Source organism: Equus przewalskii, chromosome 14, assembly GCF_037783145.1.
Source record: "Equus przewalskii isolate Varuska chromosome 14, EquPr2, whole genome shotgun sequence".
In the NCBI taxonomy this organism is placed as follows: domain Eukaryota; kingdom Metazoa; phylum Chordata; class Mammalia; order Perissodactyla; family Equidae; genus Equus; species Equus przewalskii.
The window spans coordinates 1,719,620-1,741,758 of record NC_091844.1 but is presented as its reverse complement, the minus strand read 5'-3'; the positions used below and the strand labels follow the sequence as shown (position 1 = coordinate 1,741,758).

General features: G+C 40.4%; 1 protein-coding gene, 1 long non-coding RNA gene and 1 pseudogene across 5 annotated transcripts in view; 2 read left to right on the top strand and 1 right to left on the bottom strand.

The window, feature by feature from the left end:
• Positions 1 to 739: 739 nt before the first annotated feature.
• LOC103564533 (actin-binding protein WASF1 pseudogene) lies at positions 740 to 1,941 on the top strand (annotated as a pseudogene).
• Positions 1,942 to 6,450: 4,509 nt separating this feature from the next.
• LOC139075500 (uncharacterized) overlaps positions 6,451 to 22,139 on the bottom strand; it is a 70,333-nt gene continuing 54,644 nt past the window's right edge. The window contains exon 4 of the long non-coding RNA XR_011525877.1: positions 6,451 to 8,262. This is a non-coding gene — a long non-coding RNA (uncharacterized lncRNA). The remainder of the gene's footprint in view (positions 8,263 to 22,139) is intronic.
• LOC103539976 (sulfotransferase 1C2) overlaps positions 19,711 to 22,139 on the top strand; it is a 38,529-nt gene continuing 36,100 nt past the window's right edge. For 2 of the 4 annotated variants that reach the window (XM_070571976.1, XM_070571978.1), the window contains exon 1: positions 19,726 to 19,942. The gene's annotated coding sequence lies outside the window, so the exon portion shown is untranslated. Of the gene's footprint in view, positions 19,943 to 22,139 lie in introns of all 4 variants that reach the window. The other 2 variants (XM_070571979.1, XM_070571977.1) reach the window with 2 other exon arrangements.

Below are 22,139 nucleotides of genomic sequence, written 5' to 3'. Positions count from 1 at the left end.
CTTAATTTAATGTCATCCCTCTCTCTGTGTGGGATGACAATTGAAGATTACTTGGAAGCCAAAACAGGAGGAAAGGGCAGAATTTGGTGCTTCTAATCATGGGTATAGGTATAGGTAGTGAGGACCCAGAACTGCCCTCAGGCAGTCCACTGTCTTGGGGAAGAGATACTTACAATGTGATGTGGTCAGTGATTTACATGCTGGGAAAGTTAAGAGGAAAGTCAGAAAACCCTCACAAAGCAGAAATACGAAGGCTGCAGAGGAGTTTATTAAGCAGAAAAGGAGAGGCTAGACCTTGAAGACCAGGACCATCAAGAACAGAGGCAAAAGCACAAACAAGAAAACAAAACTGAACATCAAAATTTAAAACTTTTGTGCTTCAAAGGACCCTATCAAGAAAGCGAAACAGCAGAAAAGGAGAAAATATTTGCAAATCAAATATCTGACAAGAGACTTATATCTAAAATATTTAGAGGGCCGGCCCAGTGGCGCAGTGCTTAAGTGTTCATGTTCCACTTCAGCGGCCCGGGGTTCGCCAGTTCAAATCCTGGGTACAGACATGGCATCGCTTGGCAAGCCATGCTGTGGTAGGCGTCCCACATATTAAAAAGACATGGGCACGGATGTTAGCTCTGGGCTAGTCTTCCTCAAAAAAAAAACACAAATATATATATATATATAAAGAAATCTTACAACTCAATAATAAAAGACAAATAACCCAATTTAAAATGGGCAAACATATGCCAATCCTTCATATTTCTTTGATCTATGAAAAGAAGAAAATGTTGTTAGATACAGAAGATAAGAGGAAGGAAAGGAAGAAGCCAACACAAAACAATCTTGATCTTCATAAGTAAGAAAAAGGCCAAGGGTACCTCACAGCAGGCAGAGGGAATGGCAGAAGCTGACCCAAGATACAGAGCTGGCTGAAGACAGTGCTGATCTCTTACAGAAGCATATTCAAGTTGCTAATGGCCCAGCCTCCCCATATGTGATCATGTGGATGGATTTTATTTTCTTTCTGCCTTGACATTTAGTCAGATGAGTGAACTACAGCTGAGAAAAAATTCTTACCCAGACCACAAGAGTCATCTCCACTTCCACCAATGCATGGAACAGAAGCCGTGAAACCTATACCTACTTGTATCAGTTCTGCTACAGGTTTGATAGAAATTTGCCTCAGTCACCAACCATGGTCAGAACTCCTATGTTTGTGAGTCCCACTCCCCACACACTTTGTCCACCACTTCTTCCATCTCCCTTGTCAACTTCTTCATTAAACGCTTCAATGACTTCAACTCCTCGCCCACCAGTACTTCCCCCGCCTCCAGCTCCAACTGCTGTTTTGCAAGCTGCAACAGTACCACCACCTCCAGCTCCTCTTCAGATTGTCCCTGGAGTTCTCCATCCAACTCCTTCTCCAACTACACCTCCTCTAGTACAGCCTCTCTACCTGTTGCTAGACCTGTACTGGTATGTGAGACTGTACCAGTTCATCCACTCCCACAAGCTGAAGTCCAGGGGCTGCTTTCACCTCCACCACCTCCCCCTCTGCCTCCACCTCGCATTTGACCATCACCACCTGTCACAGTTACAGCTCTTTGTTCATCTTCCCTCTGGGCTATATCCAACAACACCTACTACTGCCCCAAGTGTCCATGTTCCATTAATGCCTCCATCTCCCCCATCACAAGTTATACCTGTTTCTGAGCCAAAGTGTCACCAATCAATTATACTTGTAATCGGTGATGCCGAGAACGTATTTCTGGAACCAAAACAAAAGGTATTCAGCTATGCAAAGTAGAAGAGCAGTGTGGACAGGGAGCTAAACATGAACACATTAAAAATGATGTTGCCATCATCCTGTCCCCCTGTATTGCTGTGGAACATAGTGATTCAGAAGATGATTCAGAATTTGATGAAGGAGATTAGTTGGAATAAGAAAAATGCATTGATAAATATCACAAAACTGAATGCAAGCATCCCTTGTGGTGCTTGTTCTTTGAAAATTTTTGGACATTCTAGTGCTTCCCTTTCTTTTCCTTGTGATAATCCCTTTCCTCCATAATGTTTTATTCTCAAGAAAATATTAAAATACATTCAAACTAAATGTCTTACAGTGGATTATCAGGTTTTTTCCTGAAGAGACCTAATTTGGTTAAATAAACCACTAAGTATTAAGCATAGAAATCTGTTGTTAGAGTAGCAGATTTAGTTTTTGATATACCTTAATCATCCAATTTGTGTGTTTTAATTTAAAGAAAACCACTGAGATTGAAATCTTGAGGGCAGCTGTACCTATTAATGAGCCTTAGTCTGTTTGCTGATGTTTTAAAAGGAGAAACACTGCCTTGATTATAAGAACAACTCAGAAAGAATATTTAGCTTGTAGTGTTAAATTCTCTTAAGGAAATATTTGAATTTTTAAAAATTATTGTTTTATAGGTTTTAAACACTTACCTTATTTGAATGTTTAGTAATATCCACTTTCCACTTATATACTGTGTGGAACTATTTTGCTTGCTTATAAAAGTTTAACATTTTTCTATGTGAGAAAGGCTGGCTTAAACAGACATGTAACTTACATAACTGTGAAGAATAACAGCCGACTGAATAAACAGTTTGCTTTTTAAAAATAGACAAAAGGCTTGAATACACATTTATCCAAAGAAGAAATACAAATGGCCAATAAGCCCTCGAAAAGATGCTCAATATCCTGAGTTATTAAAGAAATGCAAAGCAAAACCACAGTGAGATACCACTTCAAATCCACTACGATAACTATAGTAAAAAGGTGGATAACAGCCAATGCTGGGGAGGATGTGAAGATATGGGAACCCTCATATATTGCTGTTGGGAATGTAAAGTGGTGCATCCACTTGCGAAAATCATCTGGCAGTTCCTCAAAAAGTTAACCAGAGTAACAATTTGACTGATCAATTCCACTCCTAGGTATATACCCAAGAGAAATTAAAAAGATCTGTTCAAACAAAAATGTGTACACAAAGATTCATAGCAGCATTATTTATAACAGTCAAAAATTGGAAACAACCCAAATGTCCATCAACTGATGACTGGATAAAGAAAACATAGTATATACATAAAATGAAATATTGTTCAGCCATAAAAATGAATAAAGTTCTCATACATGCTACAACATGGATAAACCTTGAAAAGATTACGAAATTGAAATTATAAGATTGAGAATATTATGAACTCAAGAGAACTCAGTGACAAAAGGCCACATATTGCATGATTCCGTCTATATGACATACCCAGAATAGACAAATCTTCAGAGACATGACATAGATTAGTGGTTGCCTGGGACCGGGGAGGGTGGGAGGACTGTGGAGTGGTATATAAAGAATAAGGGATTTCTTTTATGGGTGATGAAAATGTTCTAAAATTGATTATAGCACCATTCTGTGGATACTAAAACCACTGAATTGTATATTTTAAATATGTGAATTATATGGTATGCAAATTATATATAAATAAAGCTGTTAAAAAAAGACAAAAAAGACATTGAGACCTTCAAGATGATGGCTAGCTGACTGTGCAATGAGGAAGAACGGCAGCAAAGAACCTAGAGGTGTAGTTAGGAAGGAGTTTACTCAACTTGGCTGTTATTTCAAGATGAAGAGCTTCTTCTGTATTCTACACACCTGTGGGCAAACAATGGCTCTGTTTTTGAAAATATAGTTTTATTGGAACACAGCCAATGCCCATTAGTTAAGTATTGTCTATGACGGCTTCATGCTAAAATGGAGAGTTGAGTAGTTGCAACCGACATTGTATGATTGGCAAATCCTAAAATATTTATTCATTCATCCTTTACAGGAAAAGTTTGCTAACCCTGCTGTGTGCAGGTTGAAGCCATCGATGGTTTACAGGAAGATGACTCTGGTTGCTGTTTGTAGAGCAGATTTGATGGAGGAGAAACAAGGAGAGATGCTTGCCCCTGGACCCTATGCTTTCTTCTCACAGGCCCTCGGAATTCTGTCTACTGCCTTCTCTTCCTCAGAGCTGTCACTCTCTGCTTGAACCTTCTGCTCTTCTCTCTGCTCAGGGCTATAGAAAGAGAGGCACAGCCCAGCACTCTATTTCCAGCTGTCCTGAGACTAAGGACGCAGACCCTTTAGTTTTGTTGGTTGATTTTTGTTTGTTTGTGTTATTTTTATTTTTAATTGAGATATAACATTATCTTACTTTCAGGTGTACAACATAATGATTCAATATATGTATATATTGTGAAATAATCACCACAATAAGTTGAGTTAACATCCATCACCACACATAATTACAAATTTTTTTTCCTTATGATGAGAATTTTAAGATCTATTTTCTTAGCAACTTTCAAATATACAATAGAGTATTATTAACAATAGTCACCATGTTGTACATGACATTCTCATGACATTTCTTTTATAATTGGAAATTTGTACTTTTTTACCTCCTTCACCCTTTTCACCCACCCACCATGCCCCACCTCTGGCAGCCTCAATTTCTGTATCTGTGAGTTCGTTTCGTTGTTGTTTAAATTCCACGTATAAGTGATATCATACAGTATTTCTCTTTCTCTGACTTATTTCACTCAGCTTAGTGTCCTCAAGGTCCATCCAAGTTGTTGCAAATGGCAGGAATTCCTTCTTTTCTTTTTTTTTCAAAGATTGGCACCTGAGCTAACATCTGTTGCCAATCTTCTTTTTTTTTCTTCTTCTTCTTCTCCCCAGAGCCCTCCAGTACATAGTTGTATATTGTTGTTGTAGGTCCTTCTGGCTCTGCTATGTGGGATGCCACCTCAGCATGGCTTGATGAGCAGTGCCATGTCCACACCCAGGATCTGAACCAGCAAAACACCAGGCTGCCAAAGTGGAGCATGTGAATGTAACCACTTGGCTATGGGGCCAGCCTCTGATTTCCTTCCTTTTTATGGCTGAATAATATTCCATTATTTGCATATGTGTGCCTGTGTATCACATCTTCTTTATCCATTCATCTATCAATGGACACATAGGTTGTTTCCATATTTTGACTATTGTGAATAATGCTGCAGTGAACATGGGAGTGCAGATATCTTCTTGAGTTAATGTTTTCATTTCCTTTGGATAAATACCTAGAAGTAGAATTGCTGCACCCTATGGTAGTTCTGTTTTGAATTTTTTGAGGAACAGAGCACAAGGGTTTGCTTTTCTCCAATTCTTGCCAACACTTGTTATTTCTTGTCTTTTTGATAATAGCCATTCTGACAGGTGTGAGATGGTAGCTCATTGTGATTTTGACTAGTGTTTCCCTGATGATTAGTGATGTTGAGCACTTAGTCATGTAGCCGTTGGCCCTCTGTATGTCTTCTTTGGAAAAATGTCTATTCAGATTCTCTTCCCATTTTTTAATTGGATTAATTTTTGCTGTTGATTCATATGAGGGCTCTTTTGTTTTAAGACTTTTATATATATTATATATAGGATATTATCACTATAAGAAAATAAATAGAGGAGTACCAAAATTCACACATGCAAAGATTCCAGAAATCATGGAAAGCTCTTATTTCTTTGTTTTCTCAGTACCTAACACAGTGCCTGGTGATCAACAAATCTTGAATGAATGGATAAATGAGAGTAGCCACCAGTTTACTATGGAAGTCTCAGTATCTCTTTGTTCTCTTTTGTTTCTGAGGACAGAGTCCATTGGGTCCCTCTCCACCTTTGTACAGAATCTCCAGTTACCCCCTACGCCCTCTAGCACTTTCCAGCTTTCCAAACTGTGTCATGATGCCAGAAGCAAATATGTAAACTAGTAGGCATCCCCAACAGACTCCCTTAAATTTCATAGGAACTTGAGAGAGTGCCCTGTCCTCTCACTGTGGCCTGATTCTCATGGAAGGGTACTCATTCCATAATTTCCTCCCACACTTGGGAATGAATTCACCCTGTGTTCGCTTGTCGCCAGAGGACAGAAACCCAACCCTGATTCTGTACCTAGGTGCGGTCAATGCTATCAAAAGTAAACTCTTTAGTCACAACCCTGATAGGGTGCTACCAGAAAATGAGTTCTTGGATAAGAAAACTGTAGCAACATACAGGCTGCAGCTTTGCCAAGACTATGGCCACACACTCAGTGGTGGGGCCAATGTGACTGGACCTCCACGCTGCCAGTTTACCTGGGTCAGGGTGCTCAGACAGCCTGAATGTGAGCCCTGGGTAAAGTCTCTCTCAGCGAAACCAGGACCTGGTCCCCAACTTCCTCGCCTGGTGATACACCTCTTGCCTTTAAACGTCAACTGTAAGTAACCATAACAGAGAGAGAATGTATTTGTAGCTCTTCCTTTAGTTAGTCTTTTAAAGGAAATGGATTAAAACATTGAAAATAAACTATGTCATTAATTTTGAAAGGGAGTGGGGTTGTTAGCCCCTTAAAAGACAAGAATAAATTTCAGGTCACTTTGACCAATTAGAAAAAATGTTTTTAACTTTTATTTTTTTAATTTTATTTATTTTTTCCTAGCTTAATTGACATATAATTGACATGTTACATGGTGTATGTTCAAGGTGTGCAGAGTGTTAATTTGACACACTTATATAGTGCAAAGTGATTACCACCACAGCGTTACCTACCATCGCCATCATGCCACATAATGACCATTACTTTTTTGTGGTGAGAACATTTAAGATTTACTCTCTTAACAACTTTCAAGTATATAATACATTGTTGTTAACTATAATCACAATGCTGTGCATTAGATCCCAAGAACTTATTCATCCTGTAGCTGAAGATTTTACTCTTTGACCAATATCTTCCCATTTCCACCACCCCCTAGCTTCTGGTAACTACCATTCTACTCTCTGTTTCTGTGAGTTCAGCTTTATTAGATTCCATATATAAGTGGGGTCATACAGTATTTGTCTTTCTCTATCTGACTTATCTCGCTTAATATAATGCCCTCAAGGTCCATCCATGTTGTCACAAATGGCAAAATTTCCTTCTTTCTCATGGTTGAGTAGTATTCCACCATATATATATAGACTATATATATAATGTATATATGTGTGTGTATATATCACATCTCCTTTATCCATTCAACTGTTGATGGACACTTAGGTTGTTTCCATATCTTAGCTATTGTGAATAATGCTGCAATAAACATGGGAGTGCAGATATCTCTTCGATATCCTTTTCTCATTTCCTTTGGATATATACCCAAAAGTTGAATTGCTGGATAATATGGTTGTTCTATTTTTAACTTTTTTTGAGGAAACTCCATACTGTTTTCCATAGTAATTTACATTCCCACCAACACTGCAGGTTCCCTTTTCTCCACATCCTTGCCAACAATTATCTCTTGTCTTTTTGATAATAGCCATTCTGACAGTTGCAAAGTGATATCTCATTATGGTTTTGATTTGTGTTTCCCTTATGATTCAAGATGCTGAGTATCTTTTCATGTGCCTATTGGCCATTTGTATGTCTTCTTTGGAAAAATGTCCATTCAGTTCTTCTGTGAGAGAAATGTTTTTAAAAAGTGATACTGCTCTGGAGCCGACCCAGTGGCCCAGCAGTTAAGTTCACATGTTCCGCTTCAGTGGCCCAGGGTTCACCCGTTCAGATCCCAGGTGCAGACATGGCACCACTTGTCAAGCCATGCTGTGGTAGGCATCCAACAAATAAAGTGAAGGAAGATGGGACGGATGTTAGATCAGGGCCAGTCTTCCTCAGCAAAAAGAGGAGGATTGGCAGCAGATGTTAGCTCAGGACTAATCTTCCTCAAAAAAAGTTGATACTACACCATATTTGGAACTATCAAATTACCCTTTACACCTAAAATATAAGACCACAAGGATGATGAAATAATTTTTCTAGAGCATAAGGTGAATAACCGCTTTAGAGACATGGCCCAGAGTTCCCTCAGACATTTGGGGAGGGACTCCAGAAGTAGGCTGTGCTGTGAGGAAGTAGCTGAGGCCCTTTGCATCCGGAAATCAATTCCGGAGGTCTGACCTCAAAGGAAGTGACCCAGTTTGGGATACTTCTCATGCTGATGCCAGTCTTGCTACTCTACATTCACCAGGAAACAAAGGTCTAAAGGATGGACTTAAAACATAGAGTAGTGTGGTGTTCAAAAACCTGGACTAAGGATGTAGCCTGCAGGCTTCAAATCCTGGTTCTTCTGCTGTATTGTAGAGCAGGGTATTTACCCCTCAAGTGCCTCAGTGTCTTCATACCATGAGACAAAAATAGCAGCCACTCCACAAGGTTCCTGGAGGTCTAAATAAAATAGTAAAAATGTGAAATTATTAGAACTGTGCCAGTCATATAATAAGCCTTATAGTATCTCATCATTAATGTCATAAAAAGAGAGATGTTAATTCAAAGTAGGGAAGCTACTAAACAATGAGCTAAGGTGATTTATTCACCTTACTTCAAAGAACCTCAAAGAACAACATCTGAAAGAACAATAACTATAACAATATATATATATATATATATATATATATATATATATTTTAAAGCCACTCAGATTGGCTGAGGTCCACATCATGCAGAAGTACCTAGAGACAAAATATGGACTAGGTGACCCTGCTGAGTACTTGGACAGCCAAGGACTGTAACAATTTCTGGAGAGAAGGATATGACAGTAGAAAGGCCTGGAAGAACTGAGGCCAATGAAACAGCAATAACAGCCAAGACTCTGTCATTGCCCGCATCAAATGATTAGAGTTCAGAGGTACGATGAGCTGACAAGATTGAAGTCATCCACACTCTACCTGTTCAGATGCACCAACCCAGAATCTGTTCCTGACCTTCTTCCTTCAGTAGTCAGAAATTCTGCCCCTTAAATTACCCTCCACAACCTGGTTCTATGAAATTACCTCACACACTCTGAGGATCTAGTGTAAACCCACCAGATCTATTTGGATATATCACTCCATTCTGTCCATCCTTTGCTTTTGGATGCAGAGCTGAGAAGCACTAAGAAAACAAGAATTTGCTTTGGAGAAAAATATCATTATATTCTTATTACAAAAGAACATAAATTCAGTAGAAAATTTGGAAAATACGGAAAAGTAGAAAGAAAAGAAAATCAACTGCAATTGGATCCTAGCCTCTCATCATCATCAAAACTTTGTATATCCTGACTCTTTTATTTTAGACATTCTGGTGGCTGGGTTGTAGTATTTTTTTTTTTTTTGAGGTCACATTGGTTTATAACGTTATATAAATTTCAGGTGAACATCATTGTATTTCAACATCTGTATAGACTACATCATGTTGACCACCAAAAGTCTATTTACCATCCATCACCATACACATGTGCCCCTTTCCCCCTTGTGCCCTCCCCCCACCCCCTTCCCCTCTGTAACTACCTTTCTGGTCTCTGTATCTATGTGTTTGTCTATCTTGCAGATGTGATCAAAGTCATAAGGTAATTGTCTTTCTCCATATGACTTATTTCACTTAGCATAATACCCTCAAGGTACGTCCATGTTATCACAAATGACAAGATTTTGTCCTTTTATGGCTAAGTAGTATTCCATCATATATATACACCACTTCTTTATCCATTCATCTGTTGGTGGGTATTTGGGTTGCTTCCAAGTCTTGGCTATTCTGAATAATGGTTGTGATTTAATTTAATTTATGTGAATTGATTTATTAATCTATTGATTTAACCTATTTCTCTGGTAATTACTGATGTTAGCATCTTTTCATGTATTTATTGGCCATGTTGTCATTTGTGAAGTACCACTTTGAATCTTTTGCCCATTTTTCTATTGGGTTGTTAGTGTTTTTCTCATGGATTTGTAGGAGTTTTTTATATAATCTGGATAGGAGGTTTCGACAAATATCAGAGTATTTGTGGCGTGACTTTTTACTTTCTTAATGGTGTTTTGGTGAACAGAGTTCTTCATTTTAATTTAATCTAATTTTGTGATTGCTTTCCTTTTGTGGTAGATGCTTGTTTTAGCCTGTTTAATAAAGGTTGACCTTCCCAAAGGTCATAAAAATGTTCTCTCGTGTTTCCTTCTAAAAGTTTTGTTGTTGTTCCTCTCACATTTAGGTCTACAATCCAGCTAGAACTGATTTTTATGCTTGGCATACAATGAGGTGAAAATTCAGGGTTTTTCCAACTGAACATCCAATTGACCCAGCACTATCTATTGGAAAAGTCATGCTTTCCTCTTCATTGCAGGGCCACTGTCATCATAAATCCAATGGCTATCTCTTTGTGGATCTGTTTCTGGACTCTCTATTCTCCCTCATTGGACTATTTGCCTATCCTTGCACAAATACCACACTGTCTTAATTAATGTACTTTCATAATAAATCTTTATATTACATAACTTAAGTTTTCCAGCTTTGTGTTTCTTCAAGATTTTCTTGACCATTTTTGGCCTTTTATATTTCCACATAAATTTTAGAGTCAAGTCTACCCCAGGGAAAAAAATTCTGCTAAGATTTTGATCAGGATTACATTGAATCTATAAATCAATTTGAAAAGAATTGACATCCTTACATTATTAAGTTTTCTAATGTACGAACATGGTATATCCCTCCATTTATTTGAGTATTTTTAACTTTCTGTCAACAAGGTCTTGCAGCTTATAGTGCAGCAGTCTTATACATCTTACATTAGATTTATTCCTGGGTATTTGATGCTTTTGATGTTATTATAAGTTGTATCATTTTAAAATTTTCATTCTTTATTGTTGCTGGGATGTAGTGTAAGTGAGTAAACTGACACAATTGCTTTGGAAAATTGACAATATCTACTAAAGCTGAACATCTTCAAACTCTATGTAGCAAACAAATTTGTTGATCGTCCTCAGATCTCCTAGGATTACTTTTCACCCTTTTGCAACATAATGGAAAAATTAAACAACAAGAATGAACAAATTATTACTACCTGTAACAACATGAATGACTTTCAAAGGCAAAATGTTGAGCAAAAGACAAATACCTACACAGTGTACCTTTATCTTATTTTATTTATATTAGGTTGAACAAAATAGCATCGCCATGTTGAAGGGCAAAAGATATAGATGAGTATCAGCCATTTCATCTGGTTCAACAGAACATAGTGTTCAAAAATAGGCCACACTAAGCAGTAATATTAGAAGTCAGGATCAAGGTTTTTGTTTTGTTTTGTTTTGGTTTTTTGCTGAGGAAGATTCACCCTGAGCTAATATCTGTGCCAATCCTCCTCTATTTTGTATGTGGGTCACCGCCACACCATGGCCACCAACAAATGGTGTAGGACTGCATCCAGGAACTGAACCCAGGTTGCCAAAGCAGGGAATGCCAAACTTAACCACTAGACAACGGGGCCAGCCCCATGGATCAGGGTTACTTTTGAAAGGAGGAAGTGACTAGGAAAATGCACAAAGGACTTCTGGGGTGCTGGTAATATCCAACCTCTGATCTGGGGGCTAATATGCAGGTGTTTTCACTTTGTGAAAATTTATCAAGCTGTACGCTTATTTGAACACCTTTTTGTGTGTATGCTACTTGTGTAATTTACAAAGTTGAAAAACAGGACTCTGCTTGCCTTGGTTATGATTTAGGCACCAATATAATAAATATTAAATACCAAAATAAGTATGAAATAGAATTCACATATCCAGGATTTAAAACAAAATCGCCAAGAAATTTCTCCTTAATTCTTGGAACTCTTATTCAGGTCAAGAATATAAAAAGATGTTGGGATGTGGAAAGAGAGGATTTGAGACAAGATCTCTTCGGAGAGAGCTGTTAGTGTGCTGTGAATCCTCAAACCAGCGCTGACAGGAAGGATAGGTGAGGTGCTCCCTCCTTTGTCTCCAGCCTGAAGAGTATAGACTTCAAGGAGAGTGTGATTGGGGTGCTCTGCAACAGGGGAGCCTTGTGGACTCCAGACTCCAAGCCTCGTTTGGGAAATCTAGGGAACCAGACAGGACTGCCAGGTTGGGATTGCCCTACACACACAAAGGATGTCTGAGTGTTTCCCATGGACCACATGTGGGCCGCATGAGAGAGGCCCAAGGACCACCCAGGACCCCAGGACAGTGAGCCATGAACTGAGAGGAGAGCCGCTGACCAAGAGATCACAAAGGTCCCCACCCATGTTGGAAATTTCCTAACCCCTTACCTCTTCTCCCTTTCCCGTCTTTGACCCAGGTGGGTTCCAAACATGTACCTAGTGAGTGGGAAATGAGCTGGGGTGCACAGAGAGAGCAAAATCCAATCCCATCCTGTTCTCTCAATTCAGGCCTTAGCATGGGAATGGGCAGAAGTCTTAGTTCTGATGAAAATTGAAGACTGATCCAAGTTTAAAGACTAATTATGATGAAACTAAGATAAAATTGTATGTCAATTATACCTCAATTTAAAAAATTCTAATTATGGAGTCACCACTGCTCTGAGTTAGAGGAACAATAGTACCATCAATTAACCAAAAGGGAGCAGAAAAATCATGGGAACTGCCCAAGATCCCATCCAGGGTTAGGATAAGGTTATCTCCACTGAAACAAATGGAAAGAGCATCAGGAGACAGATTACGTTTTGATCACACCTGACAAGTGGTGGTCCCCCAATGCTGAGAGATAACCTGTGGCTAACAAGGAGGTACACACTTTAATGTATAGATTTTTCATACACTTATAGATAAACAAAGCATTTTTTACAAAGATAGAATCATATTGAACACATTATTTTGTAATATGATGTTTCACTCGCTACCTTATCAGAATTTGCTCAATCATTCAATGTCCTAACATGTCTATAAAGCACTACTAGTAATTTGAGAAATCCTAAAAGTGTGTTGGCACTATCCAAACACCAGGTGAATTATTGGTCATGTGGCTGCTTTTCTCTGCCTTAGAAGGGTACAATTATCATCACGTCAGGGACAGCAAGGATTCAGAAATCTGCACAGAAAGTCCTCAGTTAAAAATCAAATGTGCTCCAGAGTTTCCTTCAGACTTCTGAAACTTGGAAGACATTTTCCCAAGAAACAATGTTAAAATAAGTACAGGTTCCCAAGGCTAGGACAAAAACCACAGTTAACTCATAAACATCATGCATTCTAAATGAATCAAAGGAAAAACACAATACTACTGCAAAACTAGGTATTAAACAAAATAAGAGACAACTACATTTATCTCGAATGTCAATGCCTTAGGACAAAGAGCTAATTTAGTTGGAAGAAATGGTAAACAAAGTTGAAAGCTTTTACAGAAATTTTGAAAAAGACTTCTGGCTATTTTTTCAGAGCTTTAAAAGTTGATATTAGCATGTTATGAGTTGAATTGTGTTCCCCAGCAAAGATGCTGAAGACCTAACCCCAGTACCTGTGGATATGACCTTACCTGGAAATCGATCTTTGCCGATGATCGAGTTAAATTGAGGTTAATGATGGTGGGCCCTAATGCAATATGACTGGTGTCCTTATGAAAAGGGTAAATTTGAACACAGACACATACAGGGTGAAAACCATGTGAATATGAAGGCAGAGATCAAGGTGATGCATCTATAAGCCTAGGAACACCAGAGATCATCGGCAGCCACCAGAAGCTGAGGAGAGGCCTGGAGCAGATTCTCCCTCACAGCTTTGGAGGGAACCAACCCTGCCCACACCTTGATCTTAGACTTTTAGCCTCCGGAACTGTGAGGCAATACATTTCTGTTGTTTAAGCCACCTTTGGTGGTACTTTGGTATAACAACCCTAGGAAATTAAGACAGCAGTTCTTCATTCTTTCTAACTTTGCTTCACATCTCAGAGCTTCTCCTTTCCTTAACACAATACGTCATTTCCCCGTACCTACAGCCATCAGCCAAGGCTGTAGGGACTGGGCCAGCAAATGGAAGGGAGAGAAGCAGAAACTGAAAGAAAGGAGATAAGTGAAGGAGAGAGAAAGATTTGATCCATCTTTCCCAAGGTGACTGGGAAAGAACTGGACAAGGAAAAGGAGGGCAGATTTAAAGCAAGTGAGCTATGTGAGAAAAATGGTCTGAGTAACGTAGTTAAGTGAATTGTATGTAGATGGTCCAAAATAGAAGAAAAAACAGAGGAGGGGACAGAGGGGGACAACGCTGAGCTGGCTTCCCAGTCTATCAGCAACATCTGAGACCTAACAAAGCAGTCAGAGTTTTGCCCCAGTCAGCACAATGGCTGCTGCCAGAAACAGTTCCTCTCCTCACTGGCGGCTGGGTCAGAGTGCCTGTGGGGTTGACCAATAATACAAAGTTCCCCCAAGGAGATGCAGCTCTGAACTCCCAGGAAAAGAGGAACAGGTGCTGAGTCAGATGGGGAGAGACCTTTGTTCTTAGCCCTCCTCAGAGCCAGCTCCCTGGGAAAACAAACACCATCCCCTTTGTGCCAGTGGCAGTAGGCAATTCGCCACTCCTCCCAACTGTAAACCCCATCAGATCTCTCAAGAAGCTCTTGAAGGATTCAAGGAGGCAATGGCAGCTTTGGTCTCTCTGGTAGAAAGAAGCTGCTGTAGAGAATTTCTTCTAACTCCAAAGTGAGCCGTCTTTACCTGGTTCTGAGAAATTTCCAAAGAGGAACACTGAATCTATATGAAGGAAAAATCAATGTGGATGGTACTTACACATAAACCAGGGCCAGGACTAGTGAGGCAACCATGGGGCACAAAATGAAAAAAGCACTCACTCACTGGTAAGGGCACAACCCTGGGAGTGAGAGTTTCCTTACGCTTTGCACTCTAGCACCTCATTTGCCTACCCTGGTCCCTGTCCTGATGTAAATTAAAGTTTTTGTTGATTCATTTATCTATTCAATAAATGTCTCATCAATCCAGCTGAATGGGTAAATAGTGAAAAACTACTATCCTGCTAGGTAGTCTTCTTGGGTTCCTGAACCCTATTTCAATGTGTATGGGGGAAGTTTTCCCATACCTCCAACAATTCTTGGATACCAGCTGGGTGTCCTAGATTTCAACCCAGTTCTGACACTATCTACATGAAGATAGACTCAGTTCCCACAGATTAAGGGTTCAGTTGTACAAAACAGGCCCCCAAGCCACTTCAGATGCCAGTCACAAGTCCAGGTTGTCACGTGGGCTTCTGACCAAATGATATAAATCAGAGGTTCCCATGACCTCCTCTCAGGTTCAATTAACTTGCTAGAGTGGCTCAAAGAACTCAGAGAAACATTTTACTTACTATATCATCAGTCTATTATAAAAGGATGTAACTCAGGAACAGCCAGATGGAAGAGATGCATAAGGCAAGGTATGAGGAAAGGGCATGGAGCTTCCAAGCTCTCTGAGCTCACCACTCTTGCCAAACTCCAAGTGTTCACCAACCCAGAAGCTCTCCAAACACTGTCCGTTTGGTTTTTTATGGAGGCTTCATTACATAGGCATGGCTGATTAAATCATTGACCTTGGGTGATTGAACTCAATCCCAAGCCCCTCTCCCCTCCCCAGAGGTCAGGGGGTTGGACTGAAAGTTACAACCTTCTAATCCCATGGTCCCTCCACTGGCAACCAATCTCCATCCTTGGGTGCTTTCCAAGGCATCCTATCAACATAACAAAAGACACCTTTATCACTCTCAACACTGGAAATTCCAAGGGTTTTAGGAGCTGTCTGTCAGAAACAGGGATGAAGCCAAAATAGATATTTACTATAAATGACAACATCACAGTAGCCCATTCTGATTGGGAGAAAAGACATATTCATAAAAAATGATATAAAGTAGACATTAGAGCTGGTCCTCATGTAAGTCCCAATATTACAGCTAAGACAGTTGAGCCCTGGAGGATAAGTGATTTGCTCATTAAAGTAAAAAAGGAAAATTGCTGTACAAGAAAGGCGAGTAAATCATATGGACCACACATTATATTCAATTTACATAAAATGTCCACAATAAGCAAATCGATAGACACAAAGTAGATTAGTGGTGGCCTAAAGCTGGGGGCATAGGAGGTATGGGGGTGACTGTTAATGGGTATGGGATTTTTTTTATGGGGTAATGTGTAGACCAAGGAAAAATCTCAGCAATTTAAACAGCAGATATTTGTTTGGGCAATTAGAATTGTAATTCGGGAGACAGAGACTCAGATAGAAACCCAAAAGATGGTCTGCTAGGGAGTAAAAGTCAGGGACTTTTGAATGCAAAGACGGGAGGTTGTATTACAAAGAATTTAAATTTCAGCTGGAGGCAGAAGAGCTAGTCTTGGTTAAACATTGATTCACTACTGATTCCACCTTCAGAGAGTCCATGATCCTCAGCCTTTGTGATCAGGATGCCAGTTCTCCTGATGACTTCTTAACTAATTGCTTGTAAAACAATTGCCCTTTCGGCCCAGTCCAAAGGTTTGACCGAGTCTGAAGGTCCAGACAGCAAGGCAATTTCTCTGGAAAGGCAGCTCCGACTGCATTTAAAACACCTCCACTATAGTCAATTTTGACAGATGAAAATGTTCTAAAATTGATTGTGGTGATGGTTACACAACTCTGTGAATATACTGAAAACCATTGAACTGTACACTTTAAATGAGTGAATTGTATAATACATGAATTAGATTTCAACAAAACTGTTATTTTAAAAAAGCATATGGCTTCACAGTAGAAGTGTTTTCAGGTGGAACTTAAAAAAGGCTCCAAGGAAATGCTAAAGCTAAAGCATTGACTCTTTATGGAACTGGATTGAGAGCATTTTTGGCAGGAGAACAAGAGCGAAGCAGGGAAGCAGGAATTATGGGATGCATACAGAAGATAGTAAGTTATTCAGTTGAGCTAGTATTTGAGGTCCATGGAGGGCACTGTGTCATGTTAAAGATGGCCTTGAATTCCAGTCAAAAGCATCCAAACTTTGGCCCATAAACAAACAGGGGCTAACTTGATGTGAGCTGATGAAAATTTATATGCTAAGTGCATGAGAAACCAGAAAGGAAGAGGCCAGAGAAGAGAAGATATGCTAGAAAGTTCTGCAATGTTGCAGTTCATGTGTGAATGTGGAGGAAGCAGATGTGAGCAGTAAGTTACTAACTGTAAATTCTGTGGTCAAAAGGACTGTGGGTTTACTCGCTGTTTACAGTTGCACTCAGTAAATATATTTTGTTAACCTAAAGATAAAGAGCCAAAATGAGAGGCAGAGAGGCATTTATTTTGGTATCAAAGGACTGCAATTCAAGTAGAATTCAAATAGAAACCCAAATAGTGTCCCTGCTAGGGAGTAAAAATCAGGGGCTTTTACAGGCAAAGAAGAGAGGTTTGTATTACAAAGAATGTTACTGAGGGTTGGCAGCAGAAAGCTAATCTTGGCTAACAAATTGACTGCTAAGTCCAGCTAGAGGGAGGCAAAAGTCCATCACTGTGATGAGCACTGTGATGTGGTTTCTCGCAGCATTACTCAGTTCCAAAGTTCATGTTCTGCCCCATGAGGACGTGCACAAGACCCATTTCCTTCGTGGCTCCCCAGCTCCAATTTAAAGCTCTTGGACATAAGTGACTCTGTTTTGCTTCACATTTCACAATGTTAAATTAATAAATGACACTGTTAAGTGGGGGGCGTTCCCCCTCCTTAGTCCAAGGTGATGTTTCAGATGTGGACGATGGTGATATCGTGACCAGACAAGGAGCACGGAGCACACAGATAGCGGAGGTGGGGAGAGATGCTACATGCAGTGCAGGACACTCTGATACTGCCAGACTCCTCAGCAGGCAGTTGGGAATCAGGGACTTTATAGAAAAAGATTGTGAGTCAATGCTCAGAACTTGTGAGTTCACCAAATGTTGCTGAGAGTTGACAGGACTGGAATAAGTGAAATTATCCGAGAGAAGAGAGCAGAAAGAAGAAAAATGGATTGAGATTTAAAGAAAAAAATCTTTTGAAAACAGGAGGAAGAGGTGTCAGTGAAGAAGCATCATGGGAACAGATTCAAAGAAGCCAAGAGAAGCTTTGGTAGGAATGGCAGCTGGGGTACACGGTTATGCTTAATTCCAGAAAGAAAAGCAGTGGGTTATGAGTGTGAGGGACTGGAATTGACCACTCCAAGATATGTCTCTTTGACATGAGGATTATTTGGGGCTGGCTACTTTTTAAAAAAAAACTGCAGGGGCCGGCTCCGTGGCCGAGTGGTTAAGTTCGCGTGCTCCGCTGCAGTGGCCCAGGGTTCGGATCCCGGGCGCAGACGTGGCACCGCTCGTCAGGCCATGTTGAGGTAGCGTCCCACATCCCACAACTAGAAGGACCTGCAACTAAGATATACAACTGTGTACGGGGGGGGGGGTTGGGGAGATAAAACAGAAAAAAAAAACTGCAGACAGGAAAACTCTTTCTACTCTGAAAAGTAGAATTTACTTACCCTTTGTTAAGATACGTTTATATTTGTAAAGGAAATCTCCATCTGTAAAGGTGTCTCCCTCTCTGTACCAGGAAGAAGGGGGGATGAACTTATCTCTAGAAACTCTTAATCAATGTGGAAGGCAAGGACTTAAATCTGCATAATAACCTTATCCTTATTTACTGTACTTTTTGGTAACCTCCCATGATGACTCCTCCCATCCCCAACATCCTCCTTTGTCTTTACCTGAGGGTGGTATTTAAGGGGAGAACTTCCACTATTTTGGCAAGTTGCTCAGTTTGCCTGAGCCTCTCCCATGTATACATGTTATAAAGCTTTGTTTAGTTTTCTCCTGTTATTCAATCTCATGTGAATTCATTCGTTCTCCGGGCAGAAGAACACAGAGCGAGTAGAGGAAATGTCTTCCTCCCCTACATGAGCAAGGTAGGGTGTTGGCAGAACTGTTAACAGTTCAGAGATTTTTTTTTGTAAAGACTGGCACTTGAGCTAACATCTGTTACCAATCTTCTTTTTATTTTATTTTATTTTTTTCTCCCCAAAGCCCCCCAGTATATAGTTGTATATTCTAGTCGTGAGTGCCTCTGGTTGTGCTATGTGGGATGCCGCCTCAGCATGGCCAGATGAGTGGTGACATGTCCACGCCCAGGATCTGAACCAGCAAAACCCTGGGCCACTGAAGTGGAGCACACTAACTTAACCACTCAGCCACAGGGCCGGCCCCCCAGAGATTGTTTAATACAGTGATCATTTTGATTTCCCAGGTAGCCAAGAAAACTAGGAAATGTAATCTTCCTCCATGAAAGTATATCCTCTGTAGGACAAAGCAAGGTACAAATAAATACACACCTGGGCTCTAGAATTTTGTTCTGTCCTCTCTGCATTTAGGTTTGGATGAATACAGTTTGGGGAGAAAGGCAAGAAGAACCAACATTTTTAAGCACTAACTATGTGCTAGGCAAGGTGTTTTCATTAACATTGCTGTTTTTAATCTTAAAACATCAATTCGAGACAGGAACTGTCTATGTCATAAATGTAGAAAGTGAGTCAAGCAAGGAGCCAAGAACAGAAAGCAGAACACCAAAGGAGCAGGAGCCCATTTGGGGCTGGATGCATCTGGCCCTGCAGCCACTTCCCATGTTCCCACAAGCCCAGCTGTTTTAGATTCTCTCCATACAGAGGAACCACAGCAGCACAAGAGCCAAGGTCTGCTGAAGAGCTCAGTTATGGGTGTGCACAGATGTTGGGCATGAACCCAGAGAAAGGAACAGTGTTCTCCTCCAAACAGCCCTCGAGTTTGCATAAACTCAAGGGAGCTGAGGTTTGCAGAATGACTAAGGCCACATTTGAGTGATCATTTACAGTTCCTCCTCCTCAGGCTGGGTCAGAGGGTTTGTTTCTGCTCAGTAGCAATTCTTCCAGAATGGCTCCAACTTACCACACTGACACCAAGAGCCCCACAAAGAGCCTTTCCCTGCTGAAGGTCCCATGTGCCTCTGACACGGTGGTATTTGAGCCTCTGCAATTGCCATCCCAAGAGAACACTGCCCTGCTTCCTTGGAATGCACTTTCTGTGCTCACTGACCCTTGGCCAGGCCTTTGGGCTGCTAATTTTCAGCTGGAGCTTGAAGGTAAGAATATGGTTTAAAAGAAATCCTTTACTTAACTCATTACTTTAATCTTTACTACAGTAATGTAGGTGCTGCTGTATAGGTAAGACTGATTAACTCAAGCTGGAAAATATTTTAAGGAACCTAAGATAAAAGATATTTGTAATGAACAGACATAGCCTAACAATGTTAGACCTAGAAATTCAGGGGCCTGAGGCAAAAATCTCCAAAAGCTCCCTCTCTCATAATACCATCTCTTTCTCACCCTGATCTCTTCCCCAAATACCCTCTCTCCCTTCTCCTCCTCCCCAACGAGCTCTACTTCTCTGCCTGTGACTAGTTCTCCCCAAAAGGGCTCTCCATTCATCCCAGCCATTGCCTAAGACAAATGCTGGGCCTGCAAAGAGGACTGGATCAGATCCCCATGCTTCAAGGGGCTTGACATGTACAAGTAATTGTTGGACAGTAGAGTAAAAACTATAAAATTCACAAAACACTATAGGGTTCCATGTGAGGGAATGATTATTTCTGTCCGTGGAGTCAGGGACAGTTTCACAAAGGAGGCAAACATAATCTGATCTGACCTGATGTGAAAGGGTGAAAAAGCTTACAGTCGGTTACTCAAGTGGTGATTTTTGTGCCTGTAAAAGTCAAAACTCTTCCTCTGTTTCTTCTTTATACCACTCACTCACTACTCATAGAATACTTCTGTGACCAGATGTTGGAGAGAACGAGGATTCCAACACCAAGAAAGTCTCAGATTCTCCAGACAGCAGTTGAGTGTCCCAAAATTTAACTCAATTCTGACACTATCCACTCAGAGATAGCATCAGATCCCACAGGTTAAGGGCTCAGTCCTACAAGACTGCACTCCCCACCCCAGACACCAATTGCAAGTCCAATTGAAAGTCCTCTGCTTCTGACAGACCTCCTTGAGACTAGAGGTTCCCAAGACTCTTTTTTCAGTTTAATTAATTTGTTAGAGCAGCACACAGGACTCAGGAAAACATTTTACTTACTGTATTACTGATTTATTATAAAGGATATAACTCAGGAACAGCCAGACTGAAGTGATGCATAGAGCAAAGTATGTGAGAAGAGGCACAAAGCTTCCATGCCCTCTCCAGATTGCTACCCTCCAAGCACCTCTACATGTTTGTGACCACACAAAGTTGGGGTTCTGTTGCCCAAGGTGTATAAAGAGCCAATTCTTACAGCATGGGATTTTGAGAAAAGAATACAGATTTATTGTGAGATTGATGTGCAAGGAGACAGGTGGTATATGGTCTCAGATTTGTCTCCATGATCTAGGTCTTGGGGCAAAATTTATGGGATGAAAGGCAGGGCAGTCTAAAGTGTCTAGATAGATGATGAGACATAAGGAGAAGTGAGGTAACTGATGATCTGTGCAAGCATAATCAAGCTTCATGGCTCTTCATAGGATGCATGTTCACAAAATGGTGGTGTTAGTATGAGGGTGGAGTTTTCAGTCCCTTATGTCAAAAGGATCACTTATTGGGCATTTCTACAGGCCCATTTAATGGGTTAATGGTCTCAACTGGCCTGAACTGGACAAGGGCTCGTTTTTATGCTCCTGAAAAACCACTCTTGTTACTCTGTTGATAAGATGGGGTCAGTTGAAATGGTCCTAGAGGGCCCATGGTTACAAACCACCCCCCTTTTTGTTGTTCATTCTTCACTGTTGAGGGAAATGAGTGACAACCATTCTAGCTGCTTCCCACTGGTAAAGGGCTTAGGTTGTTGCCTCTCATGGAACTAGTCTCTTGGTAAGGCAGTGATGCAGGTGGGCTCCCAAAGTTAGGCCTATAATGTGTAAGCAAGTAACCAGGTATTTAATAAGTATTTATAGATAAACAGAAAGAAAAACAAGTGTAATTGTTGGAGCAAATTATAAACCAGTTTCTGAGCCCAGGGGACAGTCAGTCAAGATTTCTAGACAACAGGGTCAAAGCATCTTTTCCAGCTTGAAATGTCTCTGATGATGTCATCCAGTGTTCAGATATCTTTCTGAGTGGCTTACACAGCAACAGGCATGAATCTCTCTTAAGTTTATATCAAGCTGTCCAACTTCAGTTTGCAGGGTTTCAGGAAAAAGTGTCATTTTAATTCTCAATGATTCCAAATGGAAATAAATTGAAAATGTTAGTTTGGAGATTTGTAGCCAGATATTTGAGGGGACTAGAAGAATTCAGGATCC